The sequence below is a fragment of the Phyllobates terribilis genome, unplaced genomic scaffold (genome assembly GCF_046119375.1).
Source record: "Phyllobates terribilis strain yellow unplaced genomic scaffold, ASM4611937v1 Scaffold_7__3_contigs__length_470593459, whole genome shotgun sequence".
In the NCBI taxonomy this organism is placed as follows: domain Eukaryota; kingdom Metazoa; phylum Chordata; class Amphibia; order Anura; family Dendrobatidae; genus Phyllobates; species Phyllobates terribilis.
In genome coordinates this window covers 321,135,164-321,153,070 of record NW_027362767.1, presented here as the reverse complement: position 1 = coordinate 321,153,070, position 17,907 = coordinate 321,135,164, and positions in this window count along the sequence as shown.

Below are 17,907 nucleotides of genomic sequence, written 5' to 3'. Positions count from 1 at the left end.
ATAGTTGTAGTCCCTGGGCAGCTCCCCTAGTGCTAGTTAGGAAAAAGGATGGGAGCATGAGAATGTGTGTAGATTACCGACAAGTAAATCGCATAACACATAAAGATGCATACCCTTTACCATGCATAGAGGAGTCCCTAGCTGCCTTAAAGTCTGCAAATTACTTTTCCACCCTTGACCTCACTAGTGGGTACTGGCAAGTAGCTGTGGCTGAGGAGGATAGGGAGAAGGCGGCCTTCACCACCCCGATGGGACTCTGCGAGTTCAACAGTATGCTGTTTGGACTCTTCAATGCCCCTGGAACGTTCCAGAGATTGATGGAGTGCTGCCTGGGACACCGCAACTTCGAGACTGTGTTACTATACCTGGATGACGTGATAGTGTACTCCAAAACGTACGAGGACCACTTGAAGCACCTGGCAGAGGTCTTTGAGTCACAGTCCCGGTATGGGATGAAGTTGAAGCCCTCAAAGTGCCACCTGCTCAAGAAAAAGGTACAGTACCTGGGGCACATTGTCAGTCCGGAAGGGGTAGCACCAGACCCGGAGAAGGTCACTGCCATCCAGAAGTGGCCGGAGCCGAAGAACCTCAAAGAGGTGCGTCAGTTCCTGGGACTAGTAGGATACTCCTGGAGGTTCGTAAAAGATTACACCAAGAAAGCAGCTCCTCTGCAAGACGTCCTGGTAGGGCAGTCCCCCAAGGGCAGAAATCCCCCATTCCACTGGGGTAAGGAGCAAGCCGAGTCGTTTCAGGAGATGAAGGAGATCCTGACAGGCGATGAGATCCTAGCCTACCCTGACTACAGCCAACCGTTCCTGCTGTATACTGATGCCAGCAACGAAGGACTGGGAGCTGTCTTAAGGCAGAAGCAGAATGGCCAAGAGAAAGTGATCGCATATGCAAGCAGGAAGCTCCGCCCGACCGAGAGGAACCCAGAGAACTATAGCAGCTTTAAGTTGGAGTTCCTGGCCTTGGTCTGGGCCATCACTGAAAGGTTCAAGCACTATCTAGCCTCCAGTAAGTTCACTGCCTTCACTGATAACAACCCCTTTACCCATCTTGAAACAGCTAAGCTAGGAGCACTGGAACAATGATGGATGGCTCGGCTGTCAAATTATCAATTCATAATTAAATACCGGGCGGGCTGCAAGAACGCCAACGCCGATGCCCTGTTCAGGATGCCTCACAAGTCAGACACAGAAGAAGAAGTGGATGACCTGGAAGAGATTGAGCTACCTGCCTTTCACCGGAATCGGATGATCCACGAGCAACAAGCCTCCAGGAGGCAGCGTGGGAAGACGTTAAACCCCCTGCCTCACCACAGCTGGAAAGAGACCCAGGACAGTGACCCGGTTGTCAGCCGTATCAAGGAGCTGATAACCCAAGAAGGTTCCTCCCTGGAAAAAGAAGCGTCTCTGCAAGTAAAGCAGCTGTGGAACGAGAGAAGCCGGCTGTTTATCTACCGTGAGAAGCTGTGCCGGAGGTACGTCAATCCAAAAACCCATGAGATGGTATGGCAGACAGTGGTCCCCAAGACAGACATCCAAATGGTGTTGGAGGCCTACCACGATCAGGCGGGGCACTTTGGCTGGAAAAAGCTAGAGACCCTGCAGAAGTGTCGATTCTATTGGGTAGGAATGCGCAGTTCCATTGAGCGGTGGTGCCGGGACTGTGGACCCTGTGGCCTCAGAAGAAAAGACTACAGCAGCCAGAAGGCACCCCTGCAACCCATCAAGACGACCTGACCCAGCAGGTCAGGGTACTCTTATGCTCTGACCATGGTGGATCACTACTCACGTTTCCTGGTGGTCGCCCCCGTCAAAGACCTGATGGCAGAAACAGCAGCAAAGACGTTCCAAGCGTATTTCTGTAGACCCCATGGTTATCATGAGCAGGTGCTGATGGACCAAGGCCCGGCCTTTGAGGCTGAGTTGTTCAAGGAGTTCTGCCATCTCTACGGGTGTAAGAAGATAAGAACTACACCGTACCACCCACAAACCAATGGTCTCTGTGAGAAGATGAATAACATCATCATCGACCTGCTAAAGACCATACCATTTGAGGAGAGAAATCAGTGGCCAGACCTACTACCTGACCTAGTAGATCTGTACACTCACATACCAGTAAGTTCCACCAACTGTACTCTGGCATATCTCATGCGAGCAAGGCCAGGAAAGCTGCCCATGGACCTGGAGCTTGGTGTTGTAGAACCAGAAGCGGATGTGACCACTGAAGACTGGGACACGGCCAGACAGGAGTAGTACAGAAGAGTACAAGCCTGTGTTGAAGATAGTCTCACTCGGGTGAGGGATAAGCAGGAGGCCCACTACAACAAAAGTGCGCACGCAGAGCCTTTCACACCTGGTGAAATAGTACTAAAAAGGAAAAGAAGAAACCACAAACTTGATGACCAGTGGGAGAGGGAACCCTACACTGTGTTGAATTCAAGATTTGATAATAAGAAGACCTGCATAATTAGTAGAGACGGAGGAAGGACGACTGCAACAGTATCCAGGGATCACCTAAAGTTGTTTCCAGATCTGCTAAAATCCCAAGAAGAGGTGCCTCTCACCGTACCGGAGGAGCCTAAGGAAGCAGTGATACACACTGACTTAGGAGATTTCCCGGCAGATTGGCCCCAACTAGGAGGAGCAGTAACCATACCCGTACTCCAATTCTTCGAACAGCCAGAAGACCCTCCACAGCAAGATGAACCTATAAGTGCTGCAGAAGAGCCTAGTGCTGCAGAAGAGCCAGCTCAAGAAGGATCCCCGGCAGGAGAAGAGCCAGAGGGCCCAGCCAATGGTACACTTGCCAGTCCCAGAGAGAGGTTAAGGCAGTTTTACAACTTAGTTACACGTGGAACTGGTAGGGTAACTGACAATGCAGACTCTGATACCACACGGACCACCGCACTACACAGATCAACACGTAGTACTAGAGGTAAACCGCCTGTCAGATACACTAAGTAAGATAGTTATCCCTGGGGTATTGTGTATGATTGTACTGAACTATTGTGTATTTTCATGCATATGTATATTACTTTGTGTTTTACCTTATTGATGAACAGTTCAAGTTATATGGACACTTTGCCTAATGACTTCCTTAATTATCTAAGAACTCTGTGGCTGAGGACTGTGTGCAGCCCAAAAACTATTTATTGTATATAATTGCGCTCCCTGGAGTGCCCCTTTTAGGTGACCTCAGAAGTAAAACCTGTCTGGAGTGGCTCTCTTGGAGGTCCAACTCGGGATCTTCATGCCCTGCAGCAACCCCAGAGCCTACGTTGAGGGTTTGGGCCAGGTCCCTCAAACCACCAAGTACTCTACCCTGTGAGATGGACATCCTGTCTGGGAACCTCACCACAAGAGACTTGAATTCTAAGGACGCTTTGTATTCGTTTATGTTATTATGCAATGTTTAAGAAATGTGCCTCCCATAAAGGGAAGAGTTATTGCATTGTTCATGTTTTACTATTGTTGTTTTAAAATGTACTTCAGCCCGGGAGTGCTGAGCTTTGCTAGGGGGGAAGGTGGCGCCCAGCTGCTCTTGGTACCACAGATCCTAGAAGGGTGTATTGATGGAATCCTCCACAAGAGGTACCCATAAACATTCACACATCTCCACCTTCCACCTCAGACCAGCAGAGGGAGCCCATTAGGGATATAAATAGGGAAGGTGGAGCCAGGCAGTGCAGTCTAGTTCAGTCTAGCCAGAACGTCTAGCCAGAACAGAGTTCCTGCTCACAGTCAGAGAGGGACAGAGTTCTCAGTTCGGTTCCTGCAGAAGTCTGTCTGCAGAGGTAAGCCCAGTCTAGACTCAGGAGCTCAAGTAAGTGAGCCCAAGGTGTGCCGACGCCTGTAAGAGCGGTGAAGAGCGGCAAGCTGCCGTTAGTGTGAGTAGCCTAGTGAGGGCCCGAGCATGGCCAAAGGCGAGTGGAAAGTGAGTAGCAGTGGGGGCAGAGGAGCTTACCCAGCTCACCCAGAAACATATTCCGGACACCGGGTTCGAGCTTACCGGGATCTCTATGACCCAGTAAGGTATAACCGGAATCCCTGGAGAACTACAGGTCCCAGGTCCACCAGAGAGCTGATACGTAACAGAGCCAGGAGACACATAGGCCCCGTAAGCTGGGAGCGTGCACTCCAAGAGAAAGCCCTACCACAACGTCAGCCGGTGCAGGACAGAGATAAAGTTATGCCTAGCTTCAGGCAGGTCAGAAACTTACTACGCAGAGGCAAGAAACAGGAGGCCCTACACCCGCTCATTGGGGAGGATCCTGATATGCACCCTTCACCCTACAGTGCTCCGGGATGTGCCTGAATTTCCATCAGTAAAAGGTACTGAAGTGACTACTGTGTCCGTCCCCGTTCTTGCTCTGACCGGGCTGGGTCTCGCCTGTCCTGCATCCCCCTCTCCGTACGCTGCCCTGAGGCCTAGCTCTACCTGTGGGGAGCTATACCATCGAGCTGCCTTATCACCGGCCTCAGTGGACTGCCGCAGCGCTGGTGATTCTCACCAGAAACCACAGGTGGCGTCACGAACCTTCATAAAATTAACAAACAATCCTTTTTTTTAAAGCTGACCCCAGGGTACGGGCCCGGGAGCCGACCACCGCGACATCTCCGAAGGCCAGACAGAGGCCTGGGTACCGAGTCGTCCCCATTCCCCTGGGCGAGTCACTCATGGCCTGTGTTCCCACTCGAATCTGGGGTTTGGAGGATGCACTTCACCAGGAGAGCTGAAGCAAACATTCTCCAGGATAGCACATTTTTCACTGATTTGCTGAAACTTTAAATTTAAGAATACATCAGTAATTACAAAAAAAAATTTTCAGATTGTTCTCTATTTCATATTATTAGGCTGGTTTTATTTTGGCATAGTAGAGATCTAGTTAGAACCTCCAATGGTTCCACTGAATTGAGCTTAGATCTCCATGGTTGTTATAAAAGAACTGCAGGTGGCCCGGATGATGCTGCTCATAACACTCTATTATGGTCTTTTTAAAATGGGCTTGAAACCTCTATGATACAACTGCAGGTTGCAGAGTACAAGAAAGACACTCAAATTCCAGGGCACAGGAACAGGATCAAACTCTTGGTTTAAAATACACTACAAAGGACCCTTCTAGGCAAACTCAATCCCAAAAGGTTTCTGGGTATAGGTTTCAGCAGGGGCATACATAGAAATCATGGGGCCCCATCGCAGAAGTTCTAATTGCCCCCCCCCCAAAAAATAAATAAATAATTGTCGGGGTCACAGAAGAGCATATCTCAACTTTCCAGCCTTTACATAGTAATTTTTTTTCCTGCTGAAGTCCTAGATTCCTCTTTCATTGCCCCCATAAAGTATTATGCAAACAAAAGTCCCCCCAAACACAGTATGATACCCCCATGGTGAATTCCTCCTCCATATGCACAGTATAATGTCCCTATTGTACCCCACTTTAACTCCCGAGGCAAAGTATGGTGACCCCAACACAGTATGACCCCCATTTGTGACCCCCACACAGCTCTCCATGCACTATAATGGGCCTACATACAGTATAATGGCCCGCACTAACCATCCAAACAGTATAATGGCCCCCACACAGTATGAAGGACCCCACAGAAACCTTCACACTGTATAATCACTTGCATACAGTATAATGGACCCCCACATATTATAATAGCCCCACATAGCTTTCCATATAGTATAATGCATCCCCCCATAACCCTCCATATAGTATAATGCACTCTCCATGGTCCTCCATAGAATATAATGCTCTCCCCGTGGTTATATATAAAATATAGTGCACTCCACATAGTCCTCCATAAAATATAGTGCACTCCCTGTGGTCCTCCATAGAATATAATGCACTCTCCATGGTCCTCCATATAACAAAATGCTTTCCCCATGGACCTCAATATAATAAAATGCTCTCCCCATGGTCCTTCATACAATATAATGCACCCCATGGTCCTCCAAACAATATAATGCACCCCCATGGTCTTCCATACAATATAGTGCGCCCCCCATGATCCTCCATACAGTATAATGCACCCCCCATGGTCCTAGATATAGTATTATGCACCCCCATGGTCCTCCATACAGTATTATGCACCTCCATGGTCCTCCATACAGTATTATGTACCCCCATGGTCCTCCATACAGTATAATGTACCCCCATGGTCCTCCATACAGTATAATGCACCCCCATGGTCCTCCACACAATATAATGCGCCCCCCATGGTCATCCATATAGTATAATGCACCTTCATGGTCCTCCATATAATAATGCACTCCCCCCATGGTCCTCCATATAGTATAATGCATTCCCCCCATGGTCCTGCACACAATATAATGCACCCCCCATGCTGTATTATGGCCACTGGTCACTGATTTAAAAAAAAAAAAAATACAGTATTCACCTCTCCTGGTTCCACTTGATGCTCCAGTCTCCTCAGCATGTGGTGTGAAGTGCCGGACATCTCAGAGCAGCGGGTGCCCTGTAATACATCATCGCGCCCGCTGCTCTGACATGTCAGACCTCGAGGAAGAACGATGGAGGTGGAAGCGTCTGCTGATGCTCTCTCCTCCATCATCATTACTCACACTGGGCTTCCCTTCTGGCCGTCAGCGCGAGCAATGATGATGGAGGAGGGAGCTTCAGCAGAGGCTTCCACACCCATCATTCTGTGCAGGTGGGTGGCTGGGCAGTGCGGGTGCTAACGGGCAGAGGCGCGTCCCAGTGTAGTGAGGGTCCAGTGCAGTGAGGGTCCAGTGTGGGGAGGGCCTGGTGCGGGCCCCCCCCCAAGCTCACGGGCCCCATAGCAGTGGCATGGCCTGCCACCATTGACGGCACGCCAGTGGGTTTCAGGTTGCAGGAACAGGACACATATAAGATGCAGGCATAGTAAAGAAACAAAGCATCTAACTTTCCACAGTGCAGCACAAATAAAACACAGTGATGGGCACTGAGGTCAATGCATTGGTGATTCAAATACCTCATCCACTACTATGATAGGTGCAGTTATATTCTTACAAAAACGTGTCATCTATACCCACCTCTTAAAGGGATTGTCCATTAAAAAAAAAAGTTATGACGTATCTGTAGGGTAACTAACAAATTAAAGCTGCACTCTGTACCGCTATAGTATGCAAGCATGAAATATATGAAATTGGAATTGCATTGCTGCTCTAGAAAATGAGAGTTAAAATCAAGATATTTAGCGCATCAATTGGACAATTCATGTGTGCCCAACAGTCACAACAAGGTGACCTTCTTTGCTGTCACGGTACAGAGTGCAGCTTTAATTTGTTAGTTACATAGAGACTTGGCTCTCTTAGCTTGCACATGTTCACGCTTGTTTTTCTGTTTGGAATTGACAGTCAGTCTTTGATATTTGAATACATAGGCTGTCTGGCTGAGCACTCCACCCATAAGCCTATAGCTGTTTTAATCATAGCTTGTTTCTACCTACCCATATAATTGTGGGTTTTAGTCCAGGAGAGGTATCATATTAGGTTAGGTTCCAAGCAAATAAGGTCACCTTGTCCTTTGCTTTTGGGCATACATGAATTGGCCAATTTATGCACTAAGTACAGTATCTTCATTTTCTAGAGCAGCAATGCAATTCCAATTTCATATAATTCATGTTTGCATACTATAGCAAATATAGCATACTGCTTTGCTGTCACGGTACAGAGTGCAGCTTTAATTTGTTAGTTACATAGGGAAGTGGCTCTCTTAGCTTGCACCTGTTCACACCTGTTTTTCTGTTTGGAAGTGATGGTCAGTCTTTGATATTTGTATGCGTAGAATAATTTATCAATATAAGTAAGGGTCCACTACTCCCATCGATCAGCTGTTATTTGCTCTGGTGGCCGACGGATGGAAATACATGGAAATGAGCTGCAAAGTGCAGGAACTGTCAGCTACTGCAGAAAATAGACGTTGTACTGCAGTTCCTGGCAGCCGCTGTGTTCAATGTGTTTATATCTAGCAGCTGCAAGATCAAATTACTGCTAATGGGTGGGGGTACTGGGTTTGGGTTGCCGGGTGATGAACCCCACATATCCATTATCTGACATTACCTCAAATCTCTTGTTGATCTCTTGAATCTCTTGTTGATCCAGCGCCAACTGTCCTGTCGTCCACACCAAGGAAACCCGGTCCAATACTGCACCCAGAAATCTTTACATAGTAACATAGTAATATAGGTTGAATAAAGACCTAGGTCCATTAAGTTCAAACTTTCTCCCCAAATTGTACTCCCTGCACTGACACTACACTAATTTACTAACTTACTGGGACCAGGCCTCATCAATGTATTATTATTATTACCATTTTTATTATTGCAGCACTATTACAATTAAAAATGTACCCGTTTATATTTACATTTTTTAAATTAGTTTTATATTTTGTATTACTCTTGTGATTCTAATAATGGTATTACTAAAATCCCTATGCCTAAATCTTTGATTAAATTTTAACCTTAACACTAAGGCTATGTTCACACTAGCGTGAAACGGATTCATCACATCATCAAATAGACCTTAATAGACAAATTATTTATAAAGGGCTTGTTCAGTTTTTTTAAGGTTGTCCATCATTTTAACAGAAAAAAAATATCGTACCATTTTGCACTTTTTCCTTTTCTTAAAATGCCGAACCCTGCAAAAAAGTCTTGTAATAGGCAGCAGAAAACAGGAGTTAACAAAGTCTCATAGTGCAATTTACTTTACCCAAAAGTTTACACAACAACACAAAACAAAAGCCATGTTCATGCATTGGCCAATAATAAGTAGAAGGTCACGTGAAGGGCATATCACAAGGCAGTCAGTCTAACATTCCAAATGAAAGTAATTTAATTGGAGAGACTTTTATGATTTCTGGATAACAATTTGTTACTTATGTAACAGATGACTATTAAATCCCTACTTTACCACAGTCACTTATTGACCACCAACAACCGCCCCATAGTTAAGTATAAAAAAAAATTATGGAGTTGAAATATTTTAAAATAAATCTATTAGGCTAAAGGCACCAGAATTTGCATTTAATTTGTGTTCAAAACTATCTGACATGCTGTGCATCATATTGTGTATTTTAGGCACTTTTTGTGTCTTGCTAGACAAGGTGGGGTACTTTCTCGGGAAAGAAGGGCGGGTACGCCTTGCCTAGAAAACCAGCTTACACTGCTATACTGCCTTAACCTAGGAAATAAGCACTAAACTGTAGAATTAAAAATTAAAATGTCCCCATTTATGATGTTTCAGAGCCTGGATGAGCCATTGCAGTAAGTATGTTTTACTCTGAAATGCTCCGACATTTCAGAGAAAACAGTTTGAAAATCCGGCTTCTCCCCACACCGCTCTTGTTGATTGTCAGATCTTGCCCTATGTACACACATGGGAAAAACCTGTCAATCAACTGGAGCAGGGCAGGGAAGATGGCCCGGGACGTCATCAGACTAATGATGTCTCCTCATATAGTCCCTGACCGGCTTTTCAAACTATGTTTCTGCATTTCAGAGTTAAACATACCTTGCTGCAGTCGCATACGCAGGCTCTGGTTTATGTTCTCTGTTGTTCTCAGCAGCACAGATTTTGTTTCCATAGGATGATGTGCTGCTGAGAACGATGATTTTTAAATAAGCTTAAAAAAATATTTAGATTTGAGAGTCCTCAGTGGTTGATACCTTTTAATGGCTAAAAGATGGTAACAGGTTTCAAACTTTCGAGACTACTCAGGTCTCTTCATCAGGCTAGTATAACACAAAATCTGAAGAGTCACATATTTATACACAATATGGCACAGAAATAAAGCAATAGATGAGACAGGTGATGAAAAGAAGAGCTATTACTATGGGAGAGGTAAACATTTCTGGCTGTAAATATTTTAGCAGTTCATAGATAAGGACTGTGAAAGTTTTATTGTTTGGTGCAGTGTTGTTGCAGTGGGTGCCCTTACCGAGCAAGTTCCTGGATGCGTAGAGGGTGTTCTTAAACCCCTGGTAAAGAATACACCCAGCTACATTCAGGACACGACGGACCTACTGAATAAACTAGCAGCAATAGGTCCTCTACCAGAAGGAACCATCCTGGCCACCATGGAAGTGGAATCGTTGTACTCTTATATCCCACACCAGGATGGATTAAATGCCTGCAAAATTTTCATGGAAAATACAGGAATTGATGCTGATTCCATTGTCAAACTTACAAAATTCATTCTCACCCACAATTACTTTGAATTTTCTAACAACATATATCTACAGGAGACTGGTACAGTAATGAGAAGTAAAATGGCTCCACAGTACGCAAATCTTTTCATGGCCAAGCTTGAAAGTGACTTTTTGTCTTCATATCCCATCAGGCCTCTGGCCTACTATCGTTTCATTGATAATATTTTAATCATCTGGACAGAGTCTGAGGAAAAGCTGAAGACGTTCCATGAACACTTTAATCAATTTCATCCCACCATCAACCTAACACTCAACTACTCCTGTACTGAAATCAACTTTTTGGACACCATCATCAAGCTACAGAACAATGAAATAGAGACATCCTTGTACCGGAAGCCAATTGACCGTCCAACATATCTTAAATGGGACCGTTTCAATCCTAAACACATAAAAAACTCTATTGTCTACAGCCAAGCCATCAGATACAATCGGATATGTTTCAACCCTATGGATAGAGACAAACACCTTGATGACCTCAGAAAGACCTTTTTGAATCAGGGCTACCATCCAAGAACAATTGAGAACCAGATTACAAGAGCCATCAGAATATCAAGGAATCATCTCCTACATTACAAAACCAAACACGAAAGCAACCGGGTGCCTCTAGTAGTCACCTACAATCCAAATCTGGAGGCGCTAAGGAGAGATGTACGGAAACTACAACCTTTACTACAAAAAGATGTCCGATTACAATCAATATTTCCAGAACCCCATTTGTGTGTTTCAGGCAGCCCCCAAATCTAAGAAGCATCATTGTCAGAAGCTCCCTGTCATCTCTACCAGCTACAGGTACCTTCCCTTGCAACCAGAAAAAATGTAAAACCTGTCCGTTTATAATGACCACAGACAAGATAAAGATTCCCAACTCACATCAGGACTACAAGATCCCAGGTACTTTCAGCTGTATAACATCTAATGTAGTGTACTTAATTATATGTACCAAATGTCCAGCTGGGGGTCTGTATGTAGTGGAGATGGGGCAAAAACTTAAGACAAGGATGAATCATCATCGCCACACAATCAAGGGTAATTTTGGACACCCTTGATCAAAATTACTGTTATTGTGAACAGTTAAGTAAGTTGAAGATGAAATGATCTCTAAAAGGCCTTAACCGCTTCCCGACCGCCCACTGTACATAAACGTCGGCGCTGCCTGGGCACTGTGCAGTACCGACGTTTATTAACGGTCGGTGGTCCCGCAGCCCTCAGGACCCCCAGGGTCCTGCAAGCGATGCGGGTGCAGTGCAGAGCGACAGCTCTGACAGGGGACATCATCGGGACCTGATTGGATCAGGTCCCAATGATGTTAACTCTTTGCTATCTTCTATATGCCGTGATCTATAGCGATCGCGGAATTTAAAAGATAGTGAGAGGAGAGGGGGTCGTCCACTTACCTCTCCGACGGCCCCCTGATGTCTGACAGGACCTGCCGTTGTCATGGCAGCCGGAGGTCACATGACCGCCTCCAGATCTGCCATGTATGGTGTCCTGCTAGACTCAACCTGCAGCTGAAGTCTAGCAGGAGACAGACAGTGTGAAACTGTCAGCAGAGCTCTCATGCAATGCAATACATGTCTATTGCATTGCATGAGAACAGTGATTAGAAAAATAAAAAATTAATGTAGCATACAGGACTAAGTAAAAATGTAAAAAAAAGTCTAAAAAATGTTTTCAAACTGTTAAAAAAATCACAAAATGAATAAAAATAAATAAAATATTAAACCAATAAATCCGTATATTTATGCAAAAACAAAAAAAGTGCACATATTTGGTATCGCCACGTCCGAAACAACCCGATCTATAAAACTGTTACACTAATTAACTCCTGTGCACACCGTAAAAAAAAATAAATAAAAAACGGAGCAAAAACTATGCTTTTTCATCATATTGCCAAACAAAAAGTGGAAAAAAATGCGATCAAAAAGCAAAATGGAAATAAAAATGGTACCGCTGAAAATGTCATCTTGTTCCGCAACAAAAAAGCCGCCATACAGATCCATCAGCAAAAAAAATAAAAAAGTTATAGCTCTCAGAATAAAGCGATGCAAAAAAAATATTTTTTCTATAAAATTGTTTTATTGTGTAAAAGCGGCAAAACATAAAAAAAAATACGGTAAGTGTAGTATCGCTGTAAACATGCTGACCCGAAGAATAATTCTGCCTTATCACTTTTTCCTCAAGCAGAACGGCATAAAAAAAAAACTCAAACAACAATTCCTGAATTGTTGGTTTTTGTTAATTTTACCTCCCAAAAAACGGAATAGAAAGCGATAAAAAAATGTCACATACCCAAAAATGGTACCAATAAAAATGTCAACTGGTCCCACAAAAAACAAGCCATCAAATGACTCTGTTGGCCGAAATATGGAAAAATTATAGCTTTCAAAATATGGCGATGCAAAAACTAGATTTTGCAAAAAAAGCGTCTTTTAGTGTGTGACAGCTGTCAATCATAAAAACCCGATATAAATCTGGCATCGCTGTAATTGCACCGACCCGAAGAATAAAGTAATCTCATCACTTATACCGCACGAGGAACGGCGAAAAAATAAATAAAACCAATTCTTCACCTGCTACGGATTTGTTTATTATGTCTCCCAAAGATCGCAGTAAGTCTCTGCTCACATTTATCCTGCGCTCTGCGCTAATCACTTACACCAGAGTTTCCGTGTAAATCTCTGAAATACGTGATTCAGACGGAACCCACGGCAGAAGATTCTCTGTAATGAGGCAGATATAGGCCACTGTGGCTGCCGTCTGGCCTGTGATCCCACAGTGTCAGTTTTTTTAATAGGTGCATAAAAGTGCGGTTGGCCACAGTTTTGTGCACTTCTGAAAAAAAGGACACCACTAAACAGAGGCCAGACGGAGTCCAGAGTAACTCTGCTGCCTCATTACAGTGAATGGATCCCGCAGGGGTTTCATCTGAATTACATCACTTGGAAATTTAGATGGAAACCCCGATGTAAGTGCTCAGCATAGCTCGCCGGATAAACAATATGTAAAATGTTCCCAATAAAAGCTTCAACTCAGTCCTCAAAAAAAGCTAGTCCCCACTCAGGTCCGTTATCTGTTAAAAATATAAGGGACTTCCAAGTTACTGGTAGCAGAAAGGCTCTGGAAAAGCGAAATGGCCCTTGCCCCCCAAAAGAAATTCAGAAAAATTTGTGCTCCCAAATCCAAATGCCTATTCTACAATAATTTGTTCTCCAATTGTCAAATAGAGCTGTGTCCTTCCCAGATCTCGCTGTATGGCTAAGCGGTACGATACAGCCACATATGGGGTATTGCCACGTTTAGAAGAAATTGTGTGACACATTTCGGCACCATTTTTACCCATTGCCCTGTGTGAAAATGTAAAATCTGAGGGTAAAACATTTTTTTGTGGTAAAAATATAATTATGTTTTCTTCACTGCCCAATGGTATAAATGTAAAAATTAAAAAATACTCACTACTTCCCTAGATGAATTCCTTGAGAGGTGTTATTTACAAAATGGGGTCACTTGTGGGGGTTTCTGCTGTTTCGGCATGTCAGTGACTCTTCAAATGTGACATGGTGTCTGCAACCTATCCCAGCCAACATAGCACTCCTTTCTCTTCCAAACCCTGCCGTACACTGAAGCAGTGGTTTTCCCCCACATATGGGATATCGGTGTACTCAGGAGAAATTGCACAACAAATTTAATGGTACAATTTCTCCTGTTATCCTTATGATAATGCAAAATTAGGGGATGAAAAACATTTTTTGTGGGAAAAATGTGAAAATTTTATTTTTATGGCTCAATATTATAAACTTCTGTGAAGCACCTGGGGGTGCAAGGTGCTCACCACACATCTAGATAAGTTCCCTAAGGGGTCTAGTTTCCAAAATGGTGTCACTTGTGGGGTGTTTCCACTGTTTAGGCACATTAGGGGCTCCCCAAATGCGACATGGCGTCCGCTAATTATTCAAACAAATTTTACATTCAAAAAGTCAAATGGCGCTCCTTCCCTTCCAAACTCTGCAGTGTACCCAAATAGTGGTTTTCCCCCACATATGGGGTATTGGCATACTCAGGATAAATTGCACAACAAATTTTATGGTGCAATTTCTCCTGTTACCCTTATGATAATGCAAAATTAGGGGATGAAAAACATTTTTGTGGGAAAAATGTGAAAATTTTATTTTTTCGGCTCAATATTATAAACTTCTGCGAAGCACCTGGGGGTGCAAGGTGCTCACCACACATCTAGATAAGTTCCCTAAGGGGTCTAGTTTCCAAAATGGTGTCACTTGTGGGGGGTCTCCACTGTTTAGGCACATTAGGGGCTCCCCAAATGTGACATGGCGTCCGCTAATTATTCAAACAAATTTTACATTCAAAAAGTCAAATGGCGCTCCTTCCCTTCCGAACCCTGCCGTGCGCCCAAACTGTGATTTTCCTCCCCATATGGGGTATCGGCATACTCAGGAGAAATTGCACAACAAATTTCATGTTGCAATTTCTCCTGTTATCCTTATTAAAATGCAAAATTAGGGGATGAAAAACATTTTTTGTGCGAAAAATTTGAACATTTTATTTTTACGGCTCAATATTATAAACTTCTGTGAAGCACCTGGGGGTGCAAGGTGCTCACCACACATCTAGATAAGCTCCCTAAGGGGTCTAGTTTCCAAAATGGTGTCACTTGTGGGGGGTTTCCACTGTTTAGGCACATCAGGGGCTCCCCAAATACGACATGGCGTCCACTAATTATTCAAACAAATTTTACATTCAAAAAGTCAAATGGTGCTCCTTCCCTTCCGAACCCTGGCGTGCGCCCAAACTGTGATTTTCCTCCCCATATGGAGTATCAGCATACTCAGGAGAAATTGCACAGCAAATTTCATGGTGCAATTTCTCCTGTTACCCTTATGATAATGCAAAATTAGGGGATTAAAAACATTTTTTGTGGGAAAAATGTGAAAATTTCATTTTTTCGGCTCAATATTATAAACTTCTGTGAAGCACCTGGGGGTGCAAGGTGCTCACCACACATCTAGATAAGTTCCCTAAGGGGCCTAGTTTCCAAAATTGTGTCACTTGTGGGGGGTTTCCACTATTTAGGCACATCAGGGGCTCCCCAAATGCGACATGGTGTCCGCTAATTATTCAAGCAAATTTTACATTCAAAAAGTCTAATGGCGCTCCTTCCCTTCCAAACCCTGCCGTGTGCCCAAACAGTGGTTTTCCTCCACATATGGGGTATCGGCGTGTTCAGGAGAAATTGCACAACAAATTTCATGGTGCAATTTCTCCTATTACCCTTATGATAATGCAAAATTAAGGGATGAAAAACGTTTTTGTGGGAAAAATGTGAAAATTTTATTTTTATAGCTCAATATTATAAACCTCTGTGAAGCACCTTGGGGTTCAAGGTGCTCACCACACATCTAGATAAGTTCCCTAAGGGGTCTAGTTTCCAAAATGGTGTCATTTGTGGGGGGGTTTCCACTATTTAGGCACATCAGGAACTCTCCAAACGCAACATGGCGTCTGCTAATTATTCAAACAAATTTTACATTCAAAAATTCTAATGGCGCTCCTTTCCTTCCAAACCCTGCAGTGCGCCCAAACAGTGGTTTTCCCTCACATATGGGGTATCAGCGCGCTCATGATAAATTGCACTACAAATTGTGTAGTCCATTTTTTCCTGTTACCCTTGTGAAAATAAAAAAATTGGGTCTAAATGAACATTTTTGTGAAAAAAATGTAAATGTTCATTGTTTTCTTCCACATTCCAAAAATTCCTGTGAAACAGCTGAAGGGTTAATAAACTTCTTGACTGTGGTTTTGAGCACCTTGAGGAGTGCAGTTTTTAGAATGGTGTCACTTTTGGGTATTTTCTGTCATAAAGGCCCCTCAAAGTCACTTCAAATAAGATGTGGTCCCTAAAAAAATGTTTTTGTAAATTTTGTTGGAAAAATGAGAAATCGCTGGTCAAATTTGAACCCTTATAGCTCCCTAACAAAAAAAAATTTTGGTTCCAAAATTGTGCTGATGTAAAGTAGACATGTGGGAAATGTTATTTATTAACTATTTTGTGTGATATATCTCTCTGATTTAAGGGCATGAAAATTCAAAGTTTGAAAATTGCAAAATTTTCAAAATTTTTGCCAAATTTCCAATTTTTTCACAAATAAACATCGAAGAAATTTTACCACTATAATGAAGTACAATATGTCACAAAAAAAAATCTCAGAATCAGGGGAATCCGTTGAAGCGTTCCAGAGTAATTACTTCATAAAGTGACAGTGGTCAGAATTGAAAAAATTGGCCTGTTCACGAAGGCAAAAACAGGCTCTGGCATGAAGTGGTTAAAGATGACACATTTCCTTTTTGCCAGTTTCAGACCCGGGAATGGAGGATATGTATTAGTTATACATATTCCCGGCCAGTGGATGTGGCCTCCCTCTATACACTTGTATTTGACAACCCCTTTAAGAAGTGTTCCCCAAAAATTGCCTTACTAACAAACATGCCTCCGAGGGAAATCCAGGATGATTCATCCTGCTGTAAGAAGAATGAACTTTGTTTCTCGAGCGTCCCCCCATTTTACACACTTAATTTCTTCTTTCCTGTGTGGATCTGACGTGCCCTCTGGGCCGTGGGGTACTCGGTAGCCAGGCCGGTCGATGCTGGGGGATGTCACAGTGGCGGTGACCAGGTCCGTGACCCAGGGCGGTCAATAAAAGGGGATTTGTGAAAAGGGGAATAAAGTTTTTATATTTAATGTTTGTGACGCCACCTGTGGTATGCAGCTATATGGAGCCGCCGCTGCGGTGCTGTTCCTCTGGAGCTGTTGGTGATGCAGCAGAGTTAGTTCAGCTCTCCACAGGTAGAGCTAAGCTCCAGGGTGGTGCAGTGATGATTATAGATGAGGTAGATGTTGTTGTGCAGTGTAGTGCAGGGGATGGCGCAGATAATAATGCTAGGACACAGTGGGGTGCAGTCTTCAAGGTTTACTTACAGTTGTTGCACTCCAGGTTGCCAGGATCAGGTAACCTCCCACGTCGTCCTGTGTTTACCGAGGCAGGGGTTCAGCAATCCCTCAAGTAATTAAAGAGCACTTAATGGGACCCCATTCTGTGTGCCTTACTCGGTCGTCTTCCTGCGCTGGCTCTCACCCTCCTGCCCTGTGCCTCGCAACCAGTGTCCCAAGCCGGTAACCTCGGATCTTGGCGGGCAACCTGCAGTACCCTGAATCCTGTGTGGCTACCTTTTCGGTGATTTAGCTGCGGCTGTGAGCGACTACACCCTGAAAGTGCAGAAGCCTCCGGTTTCCTAGCTGAGCCTTGTAGTTCTCCACTAGTTTAGGGGCTGGTCCCCTCTGCGGCCTGATCCCTCCACGTCCTGGTAGATTCGGGCACACGGGTGGCATCCGCACTTCCCATGCCCCTGGGATCCCTTCACTCCTGGAGCCTTCCTCTGCTCCCGTCCTTTTCCCTCAGTCAAGCCTGGGCCTCTCAACTAGGCCCGCTCCTTCCTCCTCTCCTCCTGAGCAGAGCTCCTACAGAGCTCCTGCTCCACTACTTCTCCTCTCAGACTGATCTGTCCTTTCACGATGGCTCCCCTTTTTATACTTTCCTTCTGAAGTGCTCCCCTGACTTCTTCCTCCACCCACACCCACTACATGGTTCCACTCTTCAGCTAGGGACCA